Source organism: Pelodiscus sinensis, chromosome 19 (genome assembly GCF_049634645.1).
Source record: "Pelodiscus sinensis isolate JC-2024 chromosome 19, ASM4963464v1, whole genome shotgun sequence".
In the NCBI taxonomy this organism is placed as follows: Eukaryota; Metazoa; Chordata; order Testudines; family Trionychidae; genus Pelodiscus; species Pelodiscus sinensis.
In genome coordinates this window covers 18,420,105-18,446,721 of record NC_134729.1, presented here as the reverse complement: position 1 = coordinate 18,446,721, position 26,617 = coordinate 18,420,105, and the positions used below count along the sequence as shown (strand labels likewise).

Sequence of the window (26,617 nt, the reverse complement as noted above, 5' to 3'; positions counted from 1 at the left end):
CGAAGGGGGCAATGGCTGGGGAGTTAGGAGCCAGGACACCTGGGTTCTAGGCTGGCTCTGGGTGGGTGCGTGCTTACAGCCAGGGCCCCGGCGTCTGACACTGCATCGGAGTGTGACCCCCAGCCAGCGACTTTGCTGGGCTCCATCTAGATGAGCAGCGAGTCCATGTCGTGTTGTTATTCGTCCCTGTCCCGAGACCCCATCCCTTCCCCACCTGCCCCCTCAGACGCCCCTCGTGCCGGGTGTCTGATGCGCCAGGCCGGCCTCCGAGCGGTGCCCAGACACGAAGGCATGTCCTGCCGGGGCGGGAGCCGAGAAGGGGAGGAGGTGTTTGTGGAACAGTGGCTGAATAGTTCGGGGTGTGCGTCACTGACCTCAAGCCCGTGGGAATGGTGAGTGCTGGTGTTGAAAAGATTAACCCTGGGGCTTGTTTTTCACCAGCTGTTTGGCTTTGCAAAAAGGCCCTTACCAAGGGGGGGGGGGCAGAGCAAAGCTGAGTCTGCTGGAGCTTTGGGGTTATTTATCTGAACACACCAGGACTGCGAAAAGCTTCGCATGAACCAGAGCTCCCCGCCTTGCTCTAACCACTAGACACCGCTCTTGCTCTCAAAGCTGTCGGTAGAGCCCAGGAGTCCTGGCGCCCAGACTTGTGTTCCCATCACCAGATGACACTGACCTGCCAGGGATGGGACTCAGCCGTCGGGGTTCCCACGCTCCCTACGCTAACCACTAGCCCCCCATTGCCTCCTAGAGGCATCGCCAGAACCCAGGGATTCCTGGCTCCCAGGCCCCTGCTCCAATAAATCTGCGCAGGCTTTGCCTCCCTTTATGGTTCTCGCCTCCCCATCTCTCGCGCCAGGGCTGGTGATCAGAGCCGCGTGCAAATGTGACACCTACCAGTGCAGAGCCTGGGGCTGGCCGGCCCCGCCGTACCGCCGTGACAGTAACAGAGCTGCTCTCGAGGAAGGACGAATGGTGTATGTTGGCCTCTTCCCAGGGAGAGCTCTGGGGCTTAGCAGGAAAAACAGGCCGGAAGGAAGAAGGACCCAGGATAAGCCGTTCGCTGCAAACACTTGAGGGTTGTAAAGAGACAACGCCTGGGCTGTTCGCCGGGAAGAGCTGATCTGATCTCTTGCCAAAGCCCAGGGAGGTGAAACACCAGAGGCTCGCTGGCAGCTGCAAAGAGGGGTCCTCCAAGCGGGGGGGCGTTGTTTGGGGGTGCAGGAGGGAGACACCCGCCAAGGTGACTGCAGAAGCTAGGCCTGCCTAGGGGAGGAGAGGTGAGGTAGGACAGGCCGTCACCTGTAGGCAGCTTGTAGTTTTCAAATCTTTCCACCCCAGGGCTCCGGTCCTAGTTGTGTAAGGAGGCTGGCCGGTCCCCCCCTGCCTGAGGGGGGCCTAAACCCGGTCAGCGCTGCTGGGGCACCGCTGCGGTGTACTCACAGGGTGCCGCAGGCCACTGGGGTCTGAGTGCAGGGGGATCACGGGGTTCTGCCCCAGCCGGGGTGAAGGCACGAGGCCTGGGCCTGGAGCCAGTGCACTGGGAGGAAGTGCAGAGGGGACAGACACACAGCCAGCTCTGTAATGCTGACACACGCCCCGTCAGCCTGCACTAGGCACACAATGGTCCCTTAATTTTTTCCCATCTGCATGCGGAATAATTTTTTTCTGTGCACCGACACATGCGTGGGTGTGCACTACCAATCAAAACACAGGCTGTGGGCACTTGGCTAATCAGCTGGGTGGCATTTGAATCTCTCCTGGGTGGCCGCCCAAGCGCTCAGCTTACAGGGAACACTGGTCCTCACCCTTTGCTCACGTGGGGTGTGCCTTGAGCCTCCGGGGACTTGTTCGCTGGGTGGCCCCAGCACATGGCAGGGGCCAGTAACTCAGAGCCCCGGAGCGAGGCAGAGTCAGTCTGGGAGCGGCCCAAGGTGGGGGCTGGGCTCCAGGACTGGGAGGTGACAGAAGCAAAGCCCCATGCCCAGAGGGGCCCCCGGGAAGGAGGTTGGGGTGAGCAGGGTGCTGGGGGGATGGAGAGGCAGCAGGGCCCAAGCTTCATACAAAGGTCCGTTTGTGCCAACAGCTGTTTATTTAGCCCTGCCCTGCATTCCCTCTGCCGCACGTCAGCTCAGGCACGTGGCTTCGGCTGGGAGGCGACTCCCTCCCTGGGCCGCCGGGAGCAAGGCATGAGCGGGGTTTGGGTGTGGTTAGCAGGAGCAGCCGAAGTCCAGAACTCCCAGCTCCGCAGGCGGGGGCTGAGCATTTTCCTGCAGACACACGTGCGCCCCTCATCTCTGTGCGGTGCCGGGAGCATCATGCGCTCGGAACTGTACAAAGTCCGAGACCATGGGGTCAGCCGACAAGGAGCCGGGCACACTGGGCCTGCAGGGAGAGAGCCCACCTGCGGAGTCACCCCTGAATTGTTCACGGCAGATCCAGACAGCCCCCTGCCCCAAAGAGGGCTGAGACAAGGCAGACAAAGGGTGGGAGGGGAAACTGAGGCACAAAGCGGGGGAATGACTTGCCAGAGGTCACCCAGAGCAGCAGCGTCAGGAACCGAACCCAAGTTGCGACAATGCTTGCTCCCTGACCACTAGTCCACACTGCCTTTCAGTGACAGCCGCCGTGTTCTCAGGGTGCCAGGGCCTTCTCTGTACAGCCCCTCGTGCGTTGTGTACCCCCCCTTGCAGTGCCCCCGGAGCTGGCATGCACATCTCCTGGTTGCTCCAAGCCCACCAGACCCCTCCAGGCCTGTTTGGGCTGCTGACCGCTGCTGGTTGGCACGGGCCCGACCCGTTTCCCGCCCCCGGCTGAAGCTCTGATGTCACTGGAAGGAGCCCTCGTCAGGAATGAAAATAAACTCCCCCGCAGCCACAACTCTCTGGGAGATGCTCTGATTACACGGCTGCCCTTCCAAGCCGCCAGCCACGACAGCTTTGCCTCTGATCTGCCTAATTGCTACCAGAAACCACAAGCAGCCGGAGCAGACCTCGCTGGCTGGTTGCTTGTCCCCAGAAATGCTGCTGAGGGAAACCAGCTCTTCCCATCCACCACCGAGCTATGGGCCGACCTGGGGTGCTGCAGGCCGGGCGGGGTGTCTAAGGAGCCATGGGGTGAGCAGTGGAGCAGCTGTTCACGAAAATCCGAGGGGTGCTGTTAAAGCTGGACCCCACTTTGGCACTCTGAGTGCAGAAGGATGGGGCCCACGAGAGACCTTCAAAACTACCTTGCCTCTATAGCATGGGTTCCCAAACTGGGGGGGGGTAAGCATGAAGAAATTACAGGGGGGGCATGAGGCAACCCAGCCCCCTCCATCAAGTTTTGCTGCCCTGCTCAATTCCTTTTTTTTTGCTCAACAAGTTTTTTTGGGGGGGGGGCGTGAGGGTTTTTTAAAAATCCGAAAGGGAGGCATGATGCTGAAAAGTTTGGGAACCACTGCTCTATAGGCTTCTGCTTAAAAAAAAACTCCCCAAAGTCACAGATTTCTGACCTTGGGAGATAGGCCTGCTATCAGCCAGTTAAAAAACCACCCACACCTTTCTTCTTGACCCCAGGAAGAAAGCTCTTGAGAACTTCTTTACCCCACGCTCTTTTACCACAAGAGAGCTTGAAAACAAAGAAAAGAAAACAAACTGCAATCTCTAGAGGGTACGTCTATACTGCAGCGTTTTCCCGGACAAACGACCGTTCTTCCGGAAAAACAATACTCGCGTGTCGTGTCCACACTTCCATGAGTTCTTTCGACAGAAAGTCGAAAGAAGGGAGGGTTTTGTTTGACAGCAGTAGACCTCATTCTACAAGAAAGAAGCCAGTTTCCGAAAAAGCGTTTTCGGAAAAAAGGCGCGTGCGATGCAGAAGAAGGAGTTCTTTTAAAAGACGGGGTCTCCAGGAAATAACACAGGTGCTCTGGTGGCCACTCCGTCCAGACTAATCACAATTGAAGTGCGAGTGAGCGTTCAATCAGTGTGGATGCTCTTTCAAAATAAGTTTTTCTGGCAGATCTCTTCCAGAAAAGCTTCTTCCAAAAGAAGCTTGCAGTCTAGAAGTAGCCTCTGATAGCTGACCTCTCAGGCTACGTCTAGATTACAGGCTTCTTTCGGAAGAAGCTTTTTTTGGAAGAGATCTTTGGAAAAAACTTCCTCCGAAAGAGAGCGTCCACACTGCAAAAGTGCATCCAAAAAGCAATCTGTTTTTTCGAAAGAGAGCATCCGGACTGAATGGATGCTCTCTTGCATGTAAACTGTGATTATTATGGATGGAATGGCCACCAGGGCACCTGTGCTTTTTCCTCTTTCCTCTTCTTCCGAAGAAGAGGCCTCCTGCCCGTCCACACATCTCTTTTTGCGAAAGAGCTCATTCGCAAAAAGGCTTCTTCCTCAGGGCACGTCTAGACTACCTGCGGCTTCTGAAAGAAGATATGCAAAATAACAGTTAAAAGCATTTCCGGAAAATCATGCCAGTGTAGACATAGCCAAGAGGTTTCTCTGGGGGAAAAAAAAGCAGCCTAGATGGGCTTTTTTGCGCAAAACCCCCTTTTTTGAAAGAACCCTGTAAACCTCTTTTTTTGAGGAATAAGTGTCCTTTCAAAATGGGGTTTTTGCGCACCCCCCCCCCTATCTACACTGCTTTTTTTCCCTGCAAAAAACTCTTCCAAAAAAGGATCGGAAGAAGATATGCAATTCACACCTAATTTGCATATCTTCTTTTGGAAGCCACAGATAATCTAGACGTAGCCTGATAGAATGAGGATTACCAGTTCTGGAAAAGCCCCTCTATTCTTTCAATTTTCTTGCAGAAGAACGCAATTGCAGTGTGGATGTTTCTCAAGTTTTGTCGGAAAAACAGCCATTTTTCCAACAAAACTCTGTAATCTTAGGCATGTGTACACAGACCTTCTGTTACCTGCCAGGATACCAGAATCAGATCCTTGCCTTAAAAAAGGTGATTTTATTAACGAGACAAAAGATACACTTGGCAAAGCAAACTAGGTTAGTAGATGTTCTAGAGCAACAGAGAAAAGAACAAACCAAGCCAAACATTAAGATAGGATAACAAGCCTGGTGGATAAGGGGGAAGAGGTAGATGTGGTATACCTTGACTTCAGTAAAGCATTTGCTATGGTCTTGCATGACCTTCTTATCAATAAACTAGGGAAATACAACCTTTATAAGGTGGGTGCATAACTGGCTGGATAACCGTTCTCAGAGAGGAATACCCCATAGAGATGCTGCCCCAGGGCACGTCTACACAGCAGGGCTAAAGTCAAATTAAGCTACGCAACTTCCGTGAGGTCAATTGCGTAGCTTATGTCGAAATAGCTGAATTTGGTTTTGGCACTGTCTGCGCAGCAGGAAGTGGAAGGAAGAGCGCTCTTCCTATGACTTCCCTTCCTCCTTGTGAAATGAGAATTACCAGGAGCTGGAGTGAGAAGTCCTCCAGCTCGACGTTATTTCGAAATAAAGGCTTGTAGGGTAGAAGTGCTCTTTCTTATTTCAGAAAATTCTCCTGTGTAGACGTACCCCCAGCCCCGCCCCTTCTGCCCAGGCTCTGCCCCCTAGCGCCACAGGGAGGGAGGGCAGTGCATGGCCTCAGCCTCCCCAGCTCTGGAGCACCCGGAGGGTGGGTGCTAGGGGCAGCAACACTCTGCCCCCAGTCGCCTACAGTAGGTGTTCTAGAGGTGGAGTCTGGGTGGGGCCATGCCTGTCATGCCTGAGCCGGGGAGCATGTAGAACCGAGGTTCTAGCCCGTATTCACTGGCGGGCTTGCTACCGACAATGCAGGGCTCACAGCTAGAACCCCGGTCCCAGGGGGTGGGGCGATGGGCAACGGTAGAGGACTCCCAGCTGATTTTGGGTCAGCACATCTCCTGGCTCAGCCCAGCAGGGGGCAACAGTGAGGTTGGCTCAGTGCAGCGCCTCCTACTGGCTCAGCCCAAGGGGAGCAGACTCGGAGCAGAGACCAGCTCAGCCGTTTGCGAGCTGGCTTGGGCCCTGCTGTTTTCAGGTTCCCTCGGCTTGGCTGCTGCCTGCCCAAACCTTTAGCCCTCCTCTCTGGGCTCGTCAGCTCCGTCCCATGAGCTGCCCAGAGCCCAACTCCCAGAAGCCTTTGGAGCAAGGCCTTCCGCAGCAGCCGAGGAACGAAAGCCAAGCCCAGCCAGAGGCCCTGCCCATCCCGGTCGGGACGTGCCCAACGGGGGCAGCGCCCCAGGACGGCCTTTACGAGGCCTCGCTGTGCCGCGGCGGTTTTGGGCCTGGCTCGCGACGCCGATCCCCCAGCTCTGTTTACCCAGCGCGGTCCAGGGCTGCTCCAGGGAGGCCTTGATGAGGAACGCAGGCCAGGGGCGGGAGGAGACGCGTGGGGCTCGGGCGGGCCCAGCTGCTTCTCGTTACCGTCAGACAAGTCCAAAATAGTATCATAAAATGGAGGAAGAAGGGGGGTAGAGCAAGAAAGAAACCAGCCCTCCCCCGTGGCCGTTGGAGACAGCTGGAGCCCACGGCACATGGAGGAGAGCATTGCTGCCTGCCGCAGCGGCTCCCCAGCCGCATCCTCCAACGCCACTGAGGCCGTCTGGTTGGTGCCATGTGGGTCACTCGATCTGGCTCTGGCGGAGTCTCTGGGAGCTCCGGAGTCTCCATGGAACCGTGCGCTCGTCCGGCCAGGATTCCTCGCTTGCAAGCCAAAGCCCCCGAGATGTCTTCTCCTTGCAGAGGGCTTGACGGGTACCCTGTCCCCTCCTTCCCCGGGGGGGTCAGATTTGCCCTCAGCGTAATTCCTCTGACCTCAGACACCGACCAGGGATCCACGGAGCCCCGTGTCCGCAGTAGCTCCGAGGCCCACTCCTGCCACCGGCTCGGTTCTGAGTTCTCCCAGTCCGTCTACTCGGGGAAAAGCCGGCAGGAGCGAGGCTGGGCCGGTTTCTCCGCACGAATGCCCTGGGTGGATGTTCGTGCTGCACCTGGGCCATACCTTTGTGAGCACTAGCCGGGCATTTGGAAGCGCACAGAGCTAACTGCCTGAGCGCGTCCCGCTCCGAGCAAGCGTCCACACACAGAGTTACTGCAGTGTCGGGCACGGTACAGCCACATCCTCGCGTGCTGGGCACTTACGTCCCCGTGCAGCGAAACCCTGAGGCTACGTCCACACGACGAGTTTTCTCGGCAACAAACATGCTAACGAGAGACTCATTTGCATGAGTCGCAATCTCATTTGCATATTTTCTTCCGAGCCGTTTTTGCTCCATAAAAAGCTGTGGGTACATTTTTTGGGTGCAAAACCCCCCTTTTTCTGCAAGATCCTTATGCCCCAAAAAAGGAGGTTTACCGATCTTGCGGGAAAAGGGGGTTTTGCACAAACGGAAAACATCCGCACGGCTTGTTTTTTGCGCAAAAACGGAGAGGCAAAAAATACGCAAATGAGATTGTGACTCATGCAAATGAGTCCTTCACTAACATATGTGTTGCTGAGAAAACTCGTAGTGTAGACGTAGTCTGAGTTACCCCATTGTTGTGCTGGGGGGGGGGAGGGGCGAGTTAAGGGGCCCATGAGCCACCTGTGTGCTCCCCACATTCTACCTAGCTCCCGATGTGGGTTAGAGCAGCCACAGGGGTCCCCCTGTACGGGTGTTGGGAAGCAAAGCGCTGTGTTTTCTGGTCTCGTCCCCGAGGCTGGAGGCTGGGAGCAGGGACAGACGGAGCCCTGGCCGTCTATTTCTTTTTTGGATCCAAGACCCGGGAAAGAGAAGCCTTGCTCCTGGTCCCATGTCGGGAAGGGTGCCCCGAGCGCGGAGGCAGCCCCGAGAGCTGAGACAGATGAACAATAAAGTGCAGCCGTGAAAGGAATGCACCACAGGGGCACTGTGCCCAGGTTCGGGCTGGATTCTCCATCACTTGAAACCAAGACCGGACTGTTCCAAGCTCGCTCAGCCGCAAGGTATGGGCTGGAAGTGGGCCTTGCTGGGCAAGGATCGCCGTCCCCGGTGATGCAGGAGGTCGGATCATGATGGTCCCTCCTGATCTAAGATGCTCCCAAGCCCACCCGTGACAGTGGCAAGCTCAGGGGCTTCTCCCCAGCAGCCTGCCCTACAACCAAGCGGGGACTCAGTTAAGAGACAGCCCCATTATGTTGCAGCCAACCTCCCCATGGGCCACCCAGCGTGGGATCCATCTGGCCCCCACCCTGCCGCTGTCCGTGACCGGTCCCAGGCTCTGCCCAGCAACCTGCCACGGGAATCATTGGCCTGGAGCCACACGTCACTCCTGCTCTCAGAGTTAGGCACTGGCTGGGGCCCTGCGGCCGGAGGCTTTGGAGCCTGTCGCTTTTTTTTGAGTCTCTCCAATGCAGGATGAAAGGACGGGGCAAGAGGCCAAGCCGGCCGTGGGACTCAAACTCACCACGTTAGGGGTCAGAGCCGAGACAGCGGAAGGGCCCCGCGCTGCGGCCAAGCAAGGGCTGCCTGGCTTCCCCGGCCCGCCTGGTCCTTTGCTCTTAGCTCCGCCGGGGCAGCCACTCGTCGGCACAAAGGAGCCTTCCCCGGCCTGCCTGGGGGGATCTGTCTCCCCATCCTGCCCTCAGGGCCTCCCCCCTCCCGTCCCCAGCTCCTGGATCGGTTGCTGCTCCATTTTCTCCCCGTCGAGGCCCCGTCCTGCCTGTCAAGAGGAGACTTGGAGTCTCTCTCCCAGCAGTCGGAAACGGAGGAAATACCTGGACCGCCCCCGCCGGGAAGGCAGGTTTACACGGAATCCAGCCCGTGCGGGGAGGTGAGGCTGGTGTGCTTCGGAGGCCCACACGGGCTCTCTGGCAGGGGAAAAGGCAACACGCCGCCTTTGTGGAAAAAACAGTGTGAAAAGCAGGACACACACACCGTGCACAAACACACGCACACGTGCACACACACACACCGTGCGTGTATATGCACACTTTGCACTGCCCATGCACACTCACAGAGCGCACACCGCATGCACAGATGTGCATGCCACGCATGCACGCACACACACGCACACACATCCTGCAGATGTTCGTACACGGCAAACCCTTGCCAGTTGTGGTGGAAACGCTCCTGGCACCACTGCGAAGGGCGAAATCCGTGAATCCTGGAGGGGCGGAGAAGCAGAGTGACTGCTCTATTTCCGTGTGGCTCCCGAACGCCCCGTGTCTCCATGCTGCTGCAGAGAGCTCACCACGGGGGCTGGGAGCCGCAGGGAGCTCGCCGCAGGTCCCAGCCACCATGGTGAGTGTGGGGAGGGCCTGCCCCCCACCCCGAGGCCGCGTTCTCCCCCACCCAAGGGATGGGGCGCAATGGGGGGGATGGGAGAGCTGTTAAATCACGAAGAGCAATTCCTCGAGTCCTGAGGATTTCCAGCTGCGACCAGCCTGCCGCGGCTCCCGTCCAGCTGGCGGTCCGGCAGACTGAGCCTGTGGGGGGAGCTGGGCCGTGCTCCGAAGCGCCGAGGGAGCAGCCCGAACCCAGAGTCGCATGGCGGGAGCTTCCTGGTGAATTCCCATCGGAGTCTGTGAGTTTGGCAGCGTCGTGCCGCAGCCCCCGCCGTGCGACTCTTGGGGTTCCCCCGCCGTTGTCCTTTGGGGTGGATGGCCAGGGCTTCCCATCGCTGGCTCTCGACTGTGGTCTGGCCTTTGGGGGTGTCGGCCTGTCTCCCAGGCTCGTCTAGTCTGCTCGGGCCCCACGGAAGTTCTCTGATCACTTCCAAGGTCCTAGAAACACAGAATCCCAGGGCGGGCAGAGACCTCAGGAGCCTTCAAGTCCAGCCCCCTGCCCAAAGCAGGACCAATCCCAACTCAACCAGCCCGGCCAGGGCTTGATCCAGCCGGGACTGAAAAACCTCCAGGGATGGAGATTCCGCCCCCTCCCTAGGGAACCCAGCCCAGCCCTTCCCCACTTGTACAAACCCAAGTTTCTCGCGTCTTCTTGACCCTCCGGGCACCCGTGACGGCTTTCCCACACGCTCCCCGTACGCGGAGCAATTTTACAGAGAATGTCAGACAAAGGCTTGCAGAGCGTCCAGAAGATCTTCGCAGAACTTAGTTTGCAGACCAGCCTAGAAGCACAATTGGTGATGCTCACAAGCAGCCAGGGTGACTCCTTTGTAAACTTGTACTAGACGACTTACCCGGTGTTGCCTGGGTCCGGGCCAGCCTGGGGTGGTGTGAGCCACGTGTCCCGCCCACCAGCTTCTGCCCAGGGCCGGCTTGGAGCGGCAGGGGCCGCTTGGTCTGCCCATCAGCTGACTTTTTCCCAGAGCCAGTGTAACCCGCACAGCTGGGCTATGACTCCTTGCGTGAGTAATATGCAAATGAGGCTAAGCGTGGAATATCGCCGAGCCTCATTTGCATACCTAACGAGCCACCATTTTTTTCAGAAGAGGCTCTTGCGCAAGGAGGAGTGTCTACACGGCCCCTTCTTGCGCACGAAAAACCCTCTTGCGCAACGCTGTTACACCTAGTACTTTTCAGCTGTAGTAGAGCATGGGTTCCCAAACTGGGGGGGGGGGGCACGAAGTGACCCAGCCACACACACACCCTGTCAATCCCACCCCACGTTTCACTGCTATTTTTTGGGGGGGGGGGGCGTGAAGGTTTCTCAAAAATCAAAAAGGGGTACGTGATGCCAAAAAGTTTGGGAACCGCTGCTGTAGAGGCTCCCACCCTAAGCTCCAGAAGTCGCAGGTTCAAATCTGCCCTGTGGCGGTTACAGAGAGGGGGGGCCACACAGCTCTGGGGTGGCTTGAGGGTTGCAGGGGTGGCTGGACACTGCTTCCCTGGGCAGGCCAGGGTGGTGGTCATGCTGCCCCGGGCTCGGACACTTGCTGCCCCCTTGTGGTCATTTGTGAGTAAAACTGTCCCTGCTCTCACCCCCCCTCCCTTTGGGTTGTGTCTAGACCACAGGGTTGTTTTTTTTTTAAAGTGGCCTTTTTTAAAAAAAAACTTCCCCTGCGTCTAGACGGCTACCGCGTTCTTTCGAAAGTTAAATCGAAAGAACGCGGCAGTGTTTTCGACGGCGGAAAACCTCGTTTTACGAGGAAGAACGCCTTTTTTCGAAAGTGCTCTTTCGCCAAAAGGCGCTCTGTCCTGCACACTGTGCTTTTTCGAAAGAGCGCATCCAGACTGCCGGGGTGCTCTCTTCCAGAAAAGCGGCTTGCTTGTTCCAAAGTACTGGTTGTCGTCTAGACGCTCTTTTCCGAAAGAGGCTTGCAGTCTAGACATAGCCTTTCTGTTGGAGGAGAAACAATCACATTCCAGGCACATCCTAATGGCCTGGCACATCCAAACCTTGGCCTTGCTTTGAGCGAGGCCAAGAGGAATTTGGCAGGCCTAGCTCTTACCGCATAGGAGGAATTCTTGAACACACGGGCTCACAGACAGACGCACATTTTGAAAACACATAGAAAGGTTCTTAGATCAACTCCATTTTGGCTACAACAAAGCCGGGCTCGGATGGGTCCCCAATTGTCACAGAGCTGTGATGGGTTGGGAGCTGGACGCAGTGCCTCCCACCCCCGCTCCCCAACACTTCCCCCAGCGCATAGGGCCGTAATCCTAGACGCCTGGCTGGGAACTGGCGGGCATTCCTTTCCCAGATTATTTATTTTGTAACCTAGGGGGCTGTGCACTCAGCGTGCGCTCGCAGGTTGGGGGCCAGGAACCCGCATCAGCCTCACCCCTTCCCAGAACTTTTAGGACTCTTGGAGTGCCCGCCTGACCCCCAACACCAGGGTAACACCCAGCTCTGCGCACGGAGGAGTCGGGGAGAAAAGCCGGAGTCTCTCTGTGGTCACAGGCCCAGCGAGCGGCTGCCTAACACCCCAGGGCTGTGAGGGTCCTGCCAGCCAAGGCCTTGTGCCTTTCTGGGCACAGCTAGCATGAGCCACAACAGACGTCAGCCCTAGGAAAGTCAGAGCAGCAACTCCACGGTGTAGGGTCTCCCCTAGGGGGACGAGAGGAGAAGAGGCCTGAAGAGACCTGTCACCAATTTTCCTTCTAATTTTTCTCCATCCAGGTGCGGATTGAATTTTGTTCTGTGCACCGAGGCATGTGCAGATGTGCACCACCAGGAGAAACACCGGTTGTGGGTGCTCTGCTAACCAGCTGGGCAGCATTTGACTCTCTCCTGGGTGGCTGCCCCGGCGCTCAGCTGACGGGGAACACTGCTGGTCACCCACCCATCTGATTTATGAGTGGGGTAGAGCCTTTCTTGTCCTTTCAGCAGCCCTTCCCTTCCCCCACCCATGCTCCCATCACAATGGCCTGGAGGAGTCAGCCAGGTTCAGGGGACCTGGAGCTGGTCAGAGAGGAACCAGAGCGGTGGGACCTGTGCCCTGGCTCCACAGGGTGATTTCGGACATGGAGCTCCCCACGGCTCCACAGCTGGGGGGAGGGGCGGGCAGTGGGGCTGTGGGATGCTCCCAGGGCCTCTAAGGTGAGGGGTGGTGAACGCAGGTGTCTCCTGGGCCCAAGAGGAAGGCTGGTGCTTGGGAGCCCTGATCCAATCCCCCACTGGGCCCCAGCGCCCCATGACACATCGGTAGCCCTGTCCGGCTGCACAGGGCTGGGGAGGGTAGCCACGCTGCAGGCCACGGGGAGTAGCCGAGAGAGAAGGCCACACAGAGCCCTCGTGGGAGAGGGCTGGCGGGCAGAGCCGATGTACGTTCCCCGCCCCACTCGGCCCGCCAGCCCACGCCCGAGCGACCGGCGGTTAGCGCCGACCAGGGATGGAACAGAAATCCAAGCGGCCGACTCGAGCCCCAGGCTCCGTTCTCCTTCTTGCGGGGGGGCTAAAACCTCCCGTCACTCAGCCCCCGTACTGGGGGGATGGCGACAGGCCACGGAGCCACATTTCCAGCCACCTAGAACAGCCCAGTCCAGGCCACATGGCAGAGCCCAGCTGGGCCGCTGGCCCCACCCTCTGAGCATGGAAGGAGAGTGCTTATGTCTGGGGAAAGGTGGACAACGGTCACGGGCGAGCGCCAGCCCAGGAAAACCGGCTTCCAACCACCCTGCTCCGGCGGAGCTGGCTCGCACCCCCAGCCCCGACGCGCGCCCCCCATGAACTGTGCGGCTCCAGCTCTGCGGGCTCCTTCAGACTCGTCCGCAGAGCAGACTTCCTAGGGCGATTAGCTCTACCTAGGCCCGTTTGGGACAGACGCCGGCGTCTGCCTCCTTCCATAGCCCGACTGCTCTCAGGCACCAGCGGGATTCGAACCCAGGCCTTGCAAAGTCAAGCACACAGGCAGCTCCTCTTCGCACTAAAGGACCGTGGGGGGGGGAGTGGTAGGAAGTCCCCAGCTCTTGTGAGGACAAAGGCAGGCCAAAGCCCTCTTCTCTCGCTCTCCTTAATACTCGGTCCTGCCGTGAGCGCAGGGGGCCCAACTAGACGACCTCTCAAGGTCCCTTCCAGTCCCACAATTCTAGGAGTCATTCGCCTTTTGTTACCCCAGAATAAGCACGGAGCTAGCAGGATCAACCCACTTCCAAGCTGGGAGAGGCACCCTGGCATTGGGCTGGGCCCTGTTTTAGCTGGGGCACCCCCCGCGTTCCATTCCTTCACAGGGGGCTGATTCTCCTTGCCAGAAATCACCGTCCGTCCCCCCACCTCCAGCATCACCTCTGGCACCGAGCAGACACCTTGCTCCCTCTGGGTGCACCGTAGCTGTACCTGGTTGCCCTGGTCTCATCTAGCCAGCTGCCTACTGAGCAGCATGGACACGTGACCTATGAGAAGCCGAGGGGGAAGGGGTTGGTACCTCTGATCTGTAGGGCTGCGTCTAGACTGGTATGATTTTCTGGAAATGCTTTTCACGGAAAAGTTTTCCGTTAAAAGCATTTTCGGAACAGAGCGTCTAGATTGGCACGGACGCTTTTCCTCAAAAGCTCTTTTTGCGGAAAAGCGTCCGTGCCAATCTAGAGGCGCTTTTCTGCAAAAAAGCCCCGATCGCCATTTTCACGATCGGGGCTTTTTTGCAGAAAACAAAGCTGAGCTGTCTACACTGGCCCTTTTGCGCAAAATCTTTGCACAAAAGGGACTTTTACCTGAACAGGAGCAGCATCGTATTTCCGCAAGAAGCACTGATTTCTTACAGTAGGGAGTCAGTGCTTTTGCGGAAATTCAAGTGGCCAGTGTAGACCGCTGGCAAGTTTTTCCGGAAAAGCGGCTGATTTTCCGGAAAAACTGGCCAGTCTAGACACAGCCTAGATGTTTTACAGAAAGATGCTAATGGTAGCCAGAGTATCAGAAGTCAGGCATGGCCTCTTCTGACTCGGGTTATGAACGGACAGGTCTCTGCCCGCAGGGAGCTCCGCACACCTCCAGGATCTCCCAACACCATGCACAGGGGGCGGGACAGTGGAGACCGCCGGGAACGGAATTTTCCACCCACGCCAGCTCCCCGTGCCCAGTGAGAGCCAAGTCCTGGCCAGTGACGGTTGGTGCTGATGGGTTTTGCAGCGTCTGGCCGGAGTTGCCGAGATGGACAAATGAGCTGGAATTTCTAGGGTTTGCCTGCCCGCCGCCCACCCGTCTGGCCTTTGTGCTCTGCAGTGTTTCTCCATTTCCCGGTGCTTAGAAAGCGCCCGGCTCTCCCATTCTCACGCTGCCCTTGGGCGGTCACGCGCCACACTCCGAGGGAGAGGTGGGTGCCTCCCCCCTCTCTGCACCCCTCCCGCTTGGATGCGGCTTCGCCCAAACGCATCGTGTACGACCCTATGATGAGGGAGGGCACCACCAGGACAGCCACCGTGTGTGACATCACAGCGCTCACCAAAAACAGCGCTAGGCCCAGGCATAGCCCATGGCACCTCGGGTAGCAAAGCACTGCCACCCCCTGGCCACATCGGATAAAGATAGTTGGCAGTATTCACACCCATCACTACAGCCATCCGTAAACACCCCAGCACATTCCTCTGATACACCCCACACCCATCACTACAGCCATCCGTAAACACCCCAACACATTCCTCTGATACACCCCACACCCAGCACTACAGCCATCCGTAAACACCCCAACACATTCCTCTGATACACCCCACGCCCAGCACTACAGCCATCCGTAAACACCCCAGCACATTCCTCTGATACACCCCACTCCCATCACTACAGCCATCCGTAAACACCTCAGCACATTCCTCTGATACACCCCACACCCATCACTACAGCCATCCGTAAACACCCCAGCACATTCCTCTGATACACCCCACACCCATCACTACAGCCATCCGTAAACACCCCAGCACATTCCTCTGATACACCCCACGCCCATCACTACAGCCATCCGTAAACACCCCAGCACATTCCTCTGATACACCCCACTCCCATCACTACAGCCATCCGTAAACACCCCAGCACATTCCTCTGATACACCCCACACCCATCACTACAGCCATCCGTAAACACCCCAGCACATTCCTCTGATACACCCCACACCCATCACTACAGCCATCCGTAAACACCCCAGCACATTCCTCTGATACACCCCACGTCCATCACTACAGCCATCCGTAAACACCCCGACACACCCCACAGCCTTGTCCTGTATACTCCACAAACACACACACTAACACAACCCACCTCCCCATCACTAACATTACAGGGAATTGTTGGCCTCTTTGTAAGAACTCGGCCACTTAGGTGCCTCCGGGGTACGGAGGCCTTGTGAAAACTGAGCGGAGTGTAGACTGTATCCTCTTAGGGGCAGAGACCTTCTCCTCCAACCTGCCTCCACCCAGCTATCGCTCTGCCTTGGTGCGACGCAAGGGGCAGGATTGCTGGGTGGTGGGGCAGGGAACCGTGACCGTGTCCGCACTGTGTTCCTTCCCCGGGCACCTGGCCTGACAGAAACCGCGTCGGTGCGTGCGCTCCTGCCGCGACGAGCGAACATCCGGCTGCTGAATTCCTCTCTGTCTGGCCAAGGATCGTGGCCTGGCACCCCTCACTCGATCTGGACAAACAGTTAAGGAGGAAAACAAACGCTGCCAGCTGGGACACCAGCGGCTCCTTAACCTGATCCTCTGCCGCCCTCGGCCAAAACAAAAGAACTCTCATGTTTAGCCTCCGTGGGTGTTTTATGGCCGTGGCCCCCCTCCTGCACCCCTCGCCGGCCATGTCACAAGACTCATAAGCCTGCATCTGGGCCAGCCTTTGTAAGCCAGACAGAGATAAGACACTGACCATCCACGGCAGAAACCAGGGGAGCGGGGACCTCTGTGGTTTTTGGCTTCAACCAGCACTGGGGTGTGTGTGTAGGGGGACGGGGGGGGGGGGGTGTTTAATGAGTTTGAAGAAACTTTTTCCCTTGGGAGAACTGGGTTCAATTTCCAGCTCTGACCGACTCCCGGTGTGAGTGTGGGTAGGTCACCGCGTTGGGCTGCCTCAGTTTCCCCATCTGTGCAATGGGGATAGTAGCATTGCGCTACTCCCCAGGGGTGTTGTAAGGATAACCACATTACAGACTGTGAGCCACCAGTGACGGGGGCCCTGCAGTTAACGATGAGGGGTAACGAGAAAGCTCATAGGAGAGTCACCCGCAATAGGCCAACTGTGTGCTGAGAGAAGGGGTGAAAGTAAAATTAATTTCTTCCCAGTATGGGGGCGGGGGGAACCAGCGAAGTGGGGGCACGTGACCTCCACAGGTTCTGCTCCTTTCCCTGTGGGGAACATAAGAACGGCCAGACGGGGTCAGACCAAAGATCTATCCAGTCCTGCGTCCTGTCTGCCGACAGTGGCCAATGCCAGCTGCCCCAGAGGGCGTGAACAGAACAGGGAATCATCAAGTGATCCCTCTCCTGTCATCCATTTCCCGACAGAAGCTAGGGACACCATTCCTACCCATCCTGGCCAATAGCCATTGATGGACCTAACTTCCATGAATGTATCTACTTCTTTTTCGAACCTTGTTAAAGTCCTGGCCTTCCCCACATCCTCTGGCAAGGAGTTCCACAGGTTGACTGTGCGCTGCATGAAGAAAAACTTCCTTTGGTTTGATTTAAACCTGCTGCCTGTTCATTTCATTTGGTGACCCCTCGTTCTTACAGTATGGGAACAAATCAATAACTTTTCCTTATTCACTTTCTCCACCCAAGTCATGATTTTACAGACCTCTCTCATCTCCCCCTCTGTCTCCTCTTTTCTAAGCTGAAAAGTCCCCGTCTTTTTCATCTCTCTTCATAGGGCAGCCGTTCCAAACCCCTCAGCATGTTTGTGGCGTGCAGGGAAAGGAGCTGAGCACCGGCATCTCCTCCAGCTGCCGTATCGCTTCCAGCTCGCCTGCAGGCCTGTTCTCCAGAGAGGTGGCTCTGTCACCTTGGCGGGACGGTGGTGTGTGTGTGTGTGTGTGTGTGTGTGTGGCTCCGTCTCCTTGGAGGGGCGATGGTGTGTGTGTGTGTGTGTGGCTCCGTCTCATTGGAGGGGCGATGGTGTGTGTGTGTGTGTGTGTGTGTGTGTGTGTGTGTGTGTGTGTGTGTGTGTGGCTCCGTCTCATTGGAGGGGCGATGGTGTGTGTGTGTGTGTGTGTGTGTGTGTGGCTCCGTCTCCTTGGAGGGGCGATGGTGTGTGGCTCCGTCTCCTTGGAGGGGCGATGGTGTGTGGCTCCATCTCATTGGAGGGGCGATGGTGTGTGTGTGTGTGTGTGTGTGTGTGTGTGTGGCTCCGTCTCCTTGGAGGGGCGATGGTGTGTGGCTCCATCTCCTTGGAGGGGCGATGGTGTGTGGCTCCGTCTCCTTGGAGGGGCGGTAGTGTGTTTGTGTGTGTGTGTGTGTGTGTGGCTCCGTCTCATTGGAGGGGCGATGGTGTGTGTGTGTGTGTGTGTGTGTGTCTCCGTCTCCTTGGAGGGGCGGTGGTGTGTGTGTGTGTGTGTGTGTGTGTGTATGGTATGCTGTACCGGTTGTTACTAGCTTGCTGGTATGGCAGACTGGCTGATGTAGCTTTGGCCACGTTCTTAGCGGTACCGGTACGCCATACCCGGTTACTTCTGCCTCTGGCTGGGCGGGGGGCGTGGTGTCCCAGGCTAGGCTCAGGGTCCATCCAAGTTCAAACAGCCTTGAAATACCACCAGGATTTGCTGTTTCTCGTGTCTCAGCGATGGGCCGCGTGGGCTAGGGGCGGGGGAACACACAGACAAGTCTGTGGTTGGATGCTCCACTCCCGGGATCCATGGAGGGCAGCTTGGCTTGATTGTCCCTGGCCTGGATTTCAAGTGGGATTCTGAGGTCTGCACGGACTGTGTTGTGTTACCTGCCCCCGCCCCTCAGCCTGGCCTGCTGGGAAAAACACAGCCCTTTGGAGTGGGAAGGGAGAAGAGAGGGTGGGATTACAGCTAAAGCAAAGCTCTCAGCTCCAGCTTCTCTTCCCAGCGCTGCCGCTCTCTCGCTCTGCCGCCTGAGTTCATTTGTGCCTTCTCCGTGCCTCAGTTTCCCATGTAACCTCAGGACAAGGACACTGGCCCCACAGCGAGGGCTGGGAAGTCTGCTTCTCCCCTGTTGCTAAAGGGCTTTGGGATCCCCAAATGGAAAAGGGCAGCATCTCTCAGTGCCCATGATGGTTAAGGGGGAAGTGCTGGGCCCACTCCTCACTGGGCTGGAAAGCGGAGGGGGTGGTGCTCAGCGAGTCAGCCCAAAGTCCCACAGCCCGGCTCCCTCCTTCCACAGCAAGTAAGACGGGTGTACAGACAGCAATACACCGCAAACACACACCGCTAAACAGCCCACATGGGTATACACACCCATCAGTACAGCCATCCATAAACAGCCTGACACATTCCATGGATACACCCCCCCCATCAATACAGCCATCCATAGACAGCCTGACACATTCCACGGATACACCCCCCCCATCAATACAGCCATCCATAAACCATCTGACACACTCCACGGATACACCCCCGCACCCGTCAGTACAGCCATCCATAAACAGCCTGACACACTCCATGGATACACCTCCCACCCATCAGAACAGCCATCCATAAACACCCTGACACACTCCATGGATACACACCTCACCTGTCAGTACAACCATTCATAAATACCCTGGCACACTCCACAGCCACATACCGGTGTACTCCATGAACCTACACTAACACAATCTGTCTCCTCAGCTCCTTATTAACACAATAGGGAATTGTTGCTTATGAACTGACGATTTGATTAAATTTCCTATGAGTGTACTCTTTGGAGTAGCCTTCAATAATAATACGCCAGCCCTCAAAGCGGTTTACAATGCTGGTCAGTATCATTACCCACTTGTACAAGTGGGGAAACTGAGGCACAGAATGGGGCCACCCAGCAGGTCAATGGCAGGAATAAACAGGTTAGGGTCAGATTTGTAAAGGGTATTTAGGCACCTAAAAACTTTCCAAAATCTGGCCCTGAGCCATTAGATTCAATCACAGTAGAAAGGGTAAATAACTTTTTTTTTAAAGAACTTAATTGTCTCTTCCTTCCATTTACTGCAAATGTTTCATTGCACGAAATGTCAAGACTAATTCAAGGTCGAAGACTCCACAGTGCACATTCCACTCCCAGTGGCTTTTCAGACGCACTCCTCAGACTTATTCAAACCAAGTTATGTCTTAATATCGTGGCATCCCGAAGGAGATCATTATGTGAGATGGGCTATCAAAAAAAATCCATTCCCAGCTGCCCATTTATTTTTGAGAACCCCTCCTCTGCCTTAAATCATCCCCCATATTTAGATAATAAATATTAGTAACACCACGAAAAAAAACCACTCTGAGGAGGACAAGCCATCAATTTTGCCAGAGGATCTACAAATTTTTTCCAGATGTTGAAAATCTGGCTTGCAAGTTGCCATTTCGTAAATATTACGCGGGGGAAGGAGTGTCTGCTTCACGGCTGCACTTCCCTTGATCACACGAGAAGGCAGAACACCACCTTTTTGGGAGGAGAGGGGGAAAGGATGAAAAAGCGATTTTAAGCAGCCTTTAAAAAAAAAAAAAAAAAGCTCACGCCAGAAGATACCATGGCATCTTGCTGCAATTCAGACACTGGTACATTACAAACTGTGGGCAGCAAGCCAGCTGAGGCATTTTAATGCAACCTCTTTTATTAATTATTCATTAGTTTTATCACTGGGGAGGCTGGCAAGCCTAGTGGTTAAGACTGAGGCTACTCTGATGCTGCAACGCTATTTTGGGATACCGGAGTATCCTGAAATCGTGATCCTGCGTCTTCTCAGGAAGCGCATTATTTTGAAACAGAACAGGTACACTGTTCCGACATCCCTGTAAACCTCATTTCATGAGGAGTGAGGGATGTTTTGGAATAGCGAGTTCGAAATTAGGCACTGTGTAGACAGCGCCAAAGGACGAAATCAGCTATTTCAAAATACTATCAAAATAAGCTACGCAATTTGCGTCGCTCAAATGGCGTCTCTTTTGTCGAGTTGCGGTGCAGTGTAGATGCACCCGGAGGGAGGAGAACAGGAGTCTGGGTTCAGGTGTGGGTACTCTGACATTTGGACAAAGACGGCCTGATCCATTCCAACAGAAATCGAGCTTTCATGTCAATAAATTATTTCAGATTCTTGTTGCTGCAAAGAAATCCTGCTGACACAGGACATCGGCACAAGCCTTCAACCAGGCAGCTGGACACAACGGTTCTAAGAGGCAGAAGCAAGCTAACTTCAGGCATCTCAACAGGGAAGTTAACCCTGAAACCTAATGATGTCACTGTTGTAACTTACAGCTACACAGCAGCGTTATTTCAGAATAACAATGCCATTCTGAATGAACAAAGAGCATATCTACACTACAAGCCTTATTTCAAAATAATGTTAAGCTTTCTCCAATTCTTGTAACCCTTTTTTTACGAGGAGTAAGGGAAGTTGAAGGAAGAGCACTCTTCCTTCGATTTTCTGCTGCATAGATAGCACCAACAGCTGAAATAATCTATTCTGACTTAACCTACACATTAATAGGAGTGTTGTGAGCAAGACACAAGCCGTCATTCTTCCACTGTGCTCTGCGCTGGTTAGGCCTCAGTTGGAGTATTGTGTCCAGTTCTGGGCACCGCATTTCAAGAAGGATGTGGAGAAATTGGAGAGAGTCCAGAAAAGAGCAACAAAAATGATTCAAGGTCTAGAGAACATGAGCTACGAGGGAAGGCTGAAAGAACTGGGTTTGTTTAGCTTAGAAAAGAGAAGATTGAGGGGGACATGAGAGCAGTTTTCAGGTATCTAAAAGGGTGTCATAAGGAGGAGGGAGAAAACTTGTTCATCTTGGCCTCTGAGGATAGAACAAGAAGCAATGGGCTTAAACTGCAGCAAGGGAGGTTTAGGTTGGACATTAGGAAAAAGTTCCTGACTGTCAGGGTGGTGAAACACTGGAATAACTTGCCCAGGGAGGTTGTGGAATCCCCATCTCTGGAGATATTTAAGAGCAGGTTAGATAAATGTCCATCAGGGATGGTCTAGACAGTATTTGGTCCTGCCATGAGGGCAGGGGACTGGACTCGATGACCTCTCGAGGTCCCTTCCAGTTCTGGTGTTCCAGGATTCTATTTTGACTTTTGCCCTGTGTGTAGATGTGCTCAGTGTGGTTAATTACATCACCGCTGGGCCTAGCAGCGCACACCCTGAGACCTCCTAGAACAGGGCTTGCTTAGAGTCCTGCAGACCTTCCCCGCCCGGCTTTGAACCCCAACTCCTTAGCTCCACGACTAACGCTTTGCCGGCAAAATCCCTCGTGGAGATGCATCTTATGCCAGTCACGGGAGGTCCTTTGCCAGGACAGATGAGCCCCCTTCCTGCATGGCATAACGTTGCCAGCAAAAGGGGCTTGAACTGCATCCACACTGGGGCTTTTGCCGGCGTAGCTGGGTTGGCTGTAGGGGGCCAGGAGCTTTTCATGCTCCTAACTGACATACTTAATGAGCAAGACTGTCGTGTGGGTCTAAGCCCTGAGCAATTCCCCAGCCTCTACTCTCTGCATTCCTCTGGGTCAAGACAGGAACCTGGACCCAGCTCCTCCAGAGCGAGCGACTCCTTATAGAATGGAACACGCGGGCGGTCTAGACTCCAAACCTGCTCTCCCTGGAGCCAAAGCAAGGCAGCCACGTATTCCCGGGGTGCAGGATTGGGCCCGCCCCCATGCTGTTGGTTCACCCACAGACACCACTCACGTGTAATTAATCTGCCCCCTTCCTCCCGGTCTCATTCAACTCCCATGGGGTCTCCACTGGAATTCAAGCAAAGCAGCGCGCTGGGCTGGTGGGTCGGGCAGGGAGCCACGTATGCAGCCAGGCTCAGGGCTTTGTCTCCATGTAATTAGGGCGAGCAGAGCTTTATTTAGCAACTTTCCGTCGGGCGAGGGCGGGAGAGAGCTGCTGGGAAGGGCCTGGACCCAGAAGAAATTGCTTCTGCTCTGGAACGCTGCCCCCCCCCAACCAGAGCTGCCCCCAAAGGCCGACACTAAAGACTCGGCCCGAGATGTCCTTCTAAGCACCTTGTGGTGCGGGGGGCTCTTCGGTTCAAACCTGCCTTGTTTAGAGATTTGGTTTGCATAAAAGACAGAGAGATCCCTTTTCTGGCCTCAAAAGCCCAACTTGTACACAGGAAACGAGAACGTTCTTCTCAGGGGACCCAGGAACAGCTGCACCCCAAGATGCTCCAAGGGCAGCTTAGAGACTCGGGCTCAGACACCTTAAAAAAACCAAGGACCCTGGTGTTCAAAGGTGCCTAGTGATTTGAGGCACCACGATGGGGGATGGGACTACCCTCTGAAAATCCCCCGAAAAAAGGCAATAACTTTTCCTTATTCACTTTTTCCACCCCCATCATGATTTTATAGACCTCGATCCCAGCCCCCTTAGTCTCCTCTTTCCTAAGCTGAAAAGTCCCCGTCTTTTTAATCTCTTTTCCTAGGGGACCCGTTCCAAACCCCTCAGCATGTGTGTTACCCTTCTCTGAACCTTTTCCAATGCCAAGAGATCATATAAGCAAGAGGCTCCTTCGACTGGCCGCCTTCCTCCTTATTTCCTGGATTTGCATTTCGCTCGTGTCTGCAAGCTCTTCTCTGCATTCACTGGGGCTAGAAACTTACCTTGCTTGCTTTGCAGATGAGGATCCCTGTGAATTTGGAGCGGGTCTATCCACAGATTTGCAGGGCTCTACCTTTCAGCTCACGCCGCAGGAAGTGTGGACCTGGCATCATAGGGGAAAAACAAAGCTGAACATCTTGACATAGTAAGACTCCAGGCTTTAAGGGTGTGTTTAGACTATAGGGTTTTGTCGGCAAAAGTGGACTTTTGTCGACAAAACTATACCTGCGTCTACACTGCCGCTGAGTTCTGTCGACATAACGTTGACAGAACTCGGCAGTTTTGTCGACGGTGGTAAACCTCATTCTACGAGGAATAACGCCTTTTGTCAACAGAGTTCTGTTGACAGAAGGTGTTATTGCATCTACACTGTCCTTTGTGTCTAACTCATGTTGACAAAGCGGCTTGCTTTGTCGACAGAACTGGCTGTCGTCTAGACGCTTTTTGTTGACAGAAGCTTTGACGACAGTATGGGTGTGTCTAGACTACATGCCTCCGTCGACGGAGGCATGTAGATTAGCCAGATCGGCAGAGGGAAATGAAGCCGCAATTAAAATAATCGCGGCTTCATTTAAATTTAAATGGCTGCCCCGCTCTGCCGATCAGCTGTTTGTCGGCAGGTCGGGGCACTCTGGACGCGCTGCGCCGACAAAGAAGCCTTTCTTGATCGGCACAGGTATGCCTCGTGAAACCAGGTTTACCTGTGCCGATCAAGAAAGGTTTCTTTGTCGGCGCGTTGCATCCAGACTGCCCCGATCTGCCGACAAACAGCTGATCGGCAGAGCGGGGCAGCCATTTAAATTTAAATGAAGCCGCAATTATTTTAATCGCGGCTTCATTTCCCTCTGCCGATCTGGCTAATCTACATGCCTCCATCGACGGAGGCATGTAGTTTAGACGTACCCTATCTGTTGACAAAGCCTCGGTCAACAAAAGCCTGTCGTCTAGACATACCCTAAGTGGGGGCTTTAAGAAACCCAATCAATGTCATGAGACTTCCATGCTCACTTTGTAAATGCCTGCATGGAGTGATAGCAAATCCAACCCATTGGATTAGTACAGAACAGGGAGCAGATGTAAGCGTTCCCACAAACTTACTCCGCTTTGATTAAATTGGTTTAACCGCTCCCCGCCAGATGGGCACCCTCATTTCAGTATGGGTGTGTCTATACTGCGGTGCTATTTCGTAATACTTCCGGTATCCCAAAATAGCTATTCCACGTTTTTGAAACAAGCTTGTTATTTCGAAATAGAGCGGGTGTGTTATTCCAACGTCTCTGTAAACCTTGTTCCACAAGGAGTATGGGACATTTCGGAATAGCGGTGTATTTCGAAATTGGGTGCTGGGTAGACAGCACCAAACAACGAAACAAGCTATTTAGAAATGGACTCGAAATAAGCTACACAATTTGTAGCTTCATAGAGGTGCCCTATGAAGGCAGCTTTCAGTTCCTAATCACTGAGGGTGTGTCTATACTGCACCGTAACTTGAAATACGAGACGCAATCGGAGTGATGCAAATTGTGCATCTTATTTCGAGTCCATTTCAAAATAGCTCCTTTTGTCATTTGACGCGGTCTACACGGATTTCAAAATACAGCGCTGTTCCGAAACGGCCCTTACTCCTCATAGAATGAGGTTTACAGGGACGTCGGAATAGCGGGCCAGACATAATGGCCTGGCAAGACGCGGGAGACCTATTTCAGTCTACTCCGTTAGCCCGAAATAGCGCTGCAGCGTAGACATAGCCTGAGAGAAATGAGCCGGGTTTAAAATGAAATCAGATCATCCACACGGCCGTCAGCAGCGGGGCAGCTCAGTCGGTTTTAAACCTTGCCTGCCCGAAGGTCATGGTCACCAACCAGTCGATCGGGATCGATTGGGAGATCTTGGAGCCTCTGACAGGTGATCCTGACTGGTTTGGCCAAGAGGCTCTCAAGTGCAGCACTTCAGCTGCTCCTCCCTAAACTGCTGCTCATCTCCTGTCCTTTCCCCTGGAGCTGTTCCTCCCCAGGAGCTGTGCTTGTTGGGCAGGGCAGGGAAGGGAGGGGAGGGGCACAGATGTCGGGGTGCCCCCTCTCCCACCCTGTATTCTATCTCCATAGAACGGGGCGGGGGGGGTGCACAACAGGGCTTGGATGGAGGGAGTTTGCTGGCTGCTTTGGAGAGCGGTGCAAGGCCAGGGCCAGGGGTGAGCCTACCTTAGCCCCCTTGCACCACCACCCAGGAGCCACCTGAGGTAAGCAGTGTCCATCTGGAGCCAGCTCTGAACCCCTGCCCCAGTCATGCACCCCCTCCTGCATCCCAAACTCCTGAGCCCCCTGGACCCAAACTCCCTTACAGAGCCAGTACCCTGAACCCCCTCCTGTACCCCAACTCCCTGCCCCAGGCTCAGCTCAGAGCCCCTCTCACACTCCAAATCCCTTAGCCCAAGACCAGAGCCTGCACCCCAACTCTTTGCCCCAGCCTGGTGAAAAGGAGGGAGGAGGGAGGACGGAGTGAGCAGGGGCAGGGCCTCGGAGAAGGGGCGGGAAGGAGGCGGGGCCAAGGTGTTTGGGTTTGAGGTAGATCCCGGATTGCACTTCAACTCAAAAAGTGATCACGTGCTTAAAAAGGTTGGAGACATAGAATCATAGAACCATAGAGCCGGAAGAGACCTCAGAAGGTCAAGTCCAGCCCCCTGCTCTAGGCAGGACCAATCCCAACTAAATCAACCCACCCAGGGCTTTGCAAGCCGAGACTTAAACACCTCTAGGGACGGAGATTCCACTACTACCCTAGGGAACCCATCCCAGCGCTTCCCCACCCTCCTAGGGAAATAGTTTTTCCTAATGTCCAACCTGGACCTCTCCCACCACAACCTGAGACCATTGCTCCTTGTTCTGCCATCTGACCTGCCATCTGGCCTGTCTTCAGGCCATGCTCCTCGGCATGTGGGCAAAACTCTCACACCGAATCACTTGGGTCCTCTAGCTGAAGTCACTTCCACCACCTAGTGGCAAGGACACGTCATCTCCTTCCTGGTCCCCACGAAGCCAGCCAATCCCCCATCGATTCAAAACCCCATCCCCGTGCATTCAGAAAGGAGAGCGCTCCGCCCCTTCTAGCCACAAGACTTTGGGGGACGGGACGGTGATTATTGACTTTGGTTGGGTTGCGCGCCCTCCCCCTCTCGTCCCCGCCTCCACTGTGCATTACAAACGGTCTGCAGGAAATTTAAAAACAAAACAGAAAAGAGGACTTTAGCCCACGTACCGAGACAAAAAAAAAAGGTTTACATTTCACCATAAGTGAAGCAACTATTAAGTGAAATTCCGGCCGGTGTCACTCACCAACGCAAGGCAGGAATGTTGGCTATTTATAGCCGGGTAGAGAAAAAGCCGTTTGTTTTACTCCGTGGTTGGCCGGCAGACAGAGGTGGAGGGAGGCAGTTCCCATTTGGCTCGGGTTTTGAATCACCGGACTGTGTCCACGAGCGCCCCCGCCGAGCACTTACCTCCCCCCCTTGACAGCAGAGCGCCCCCAGCGTGGAGTCAGCCGAGAGCGCGTGAGGAGAGCG

The 26,617-nt window shown here is 55.1% G+C and overlaps 1 long non-coding RNA gene across 2 annotated transcripts; it reads right to left on the bottom strand.

Moving 5' to 3' along the window:
• Nucleotides 1-1,531: 1,531 nt before the first annotated feature.
• On the bottom strand, nucleotides 1,532-26,617 carry LOC142819009 (uncharacterized). Of its 2 annotated transcripts, none has more exons than XR_012896691.1 (3): nucleotides 26,391-26,617; nucleotides 23,061-23,161; nucleotides 1,532-2,385 (listed from the first exon to the last, which is right to left on the bottom strand). It is a non-coding gene; the product is annotated as an uncharacterized LOC142819009 (long non-coding RNA). The 2 variants fall into 2 exon arrangements; XR_012896690.1 differs by lacking the exon at nucleotides 1,532-2,385 and adding an exon at nucleotides 7,233-10,055.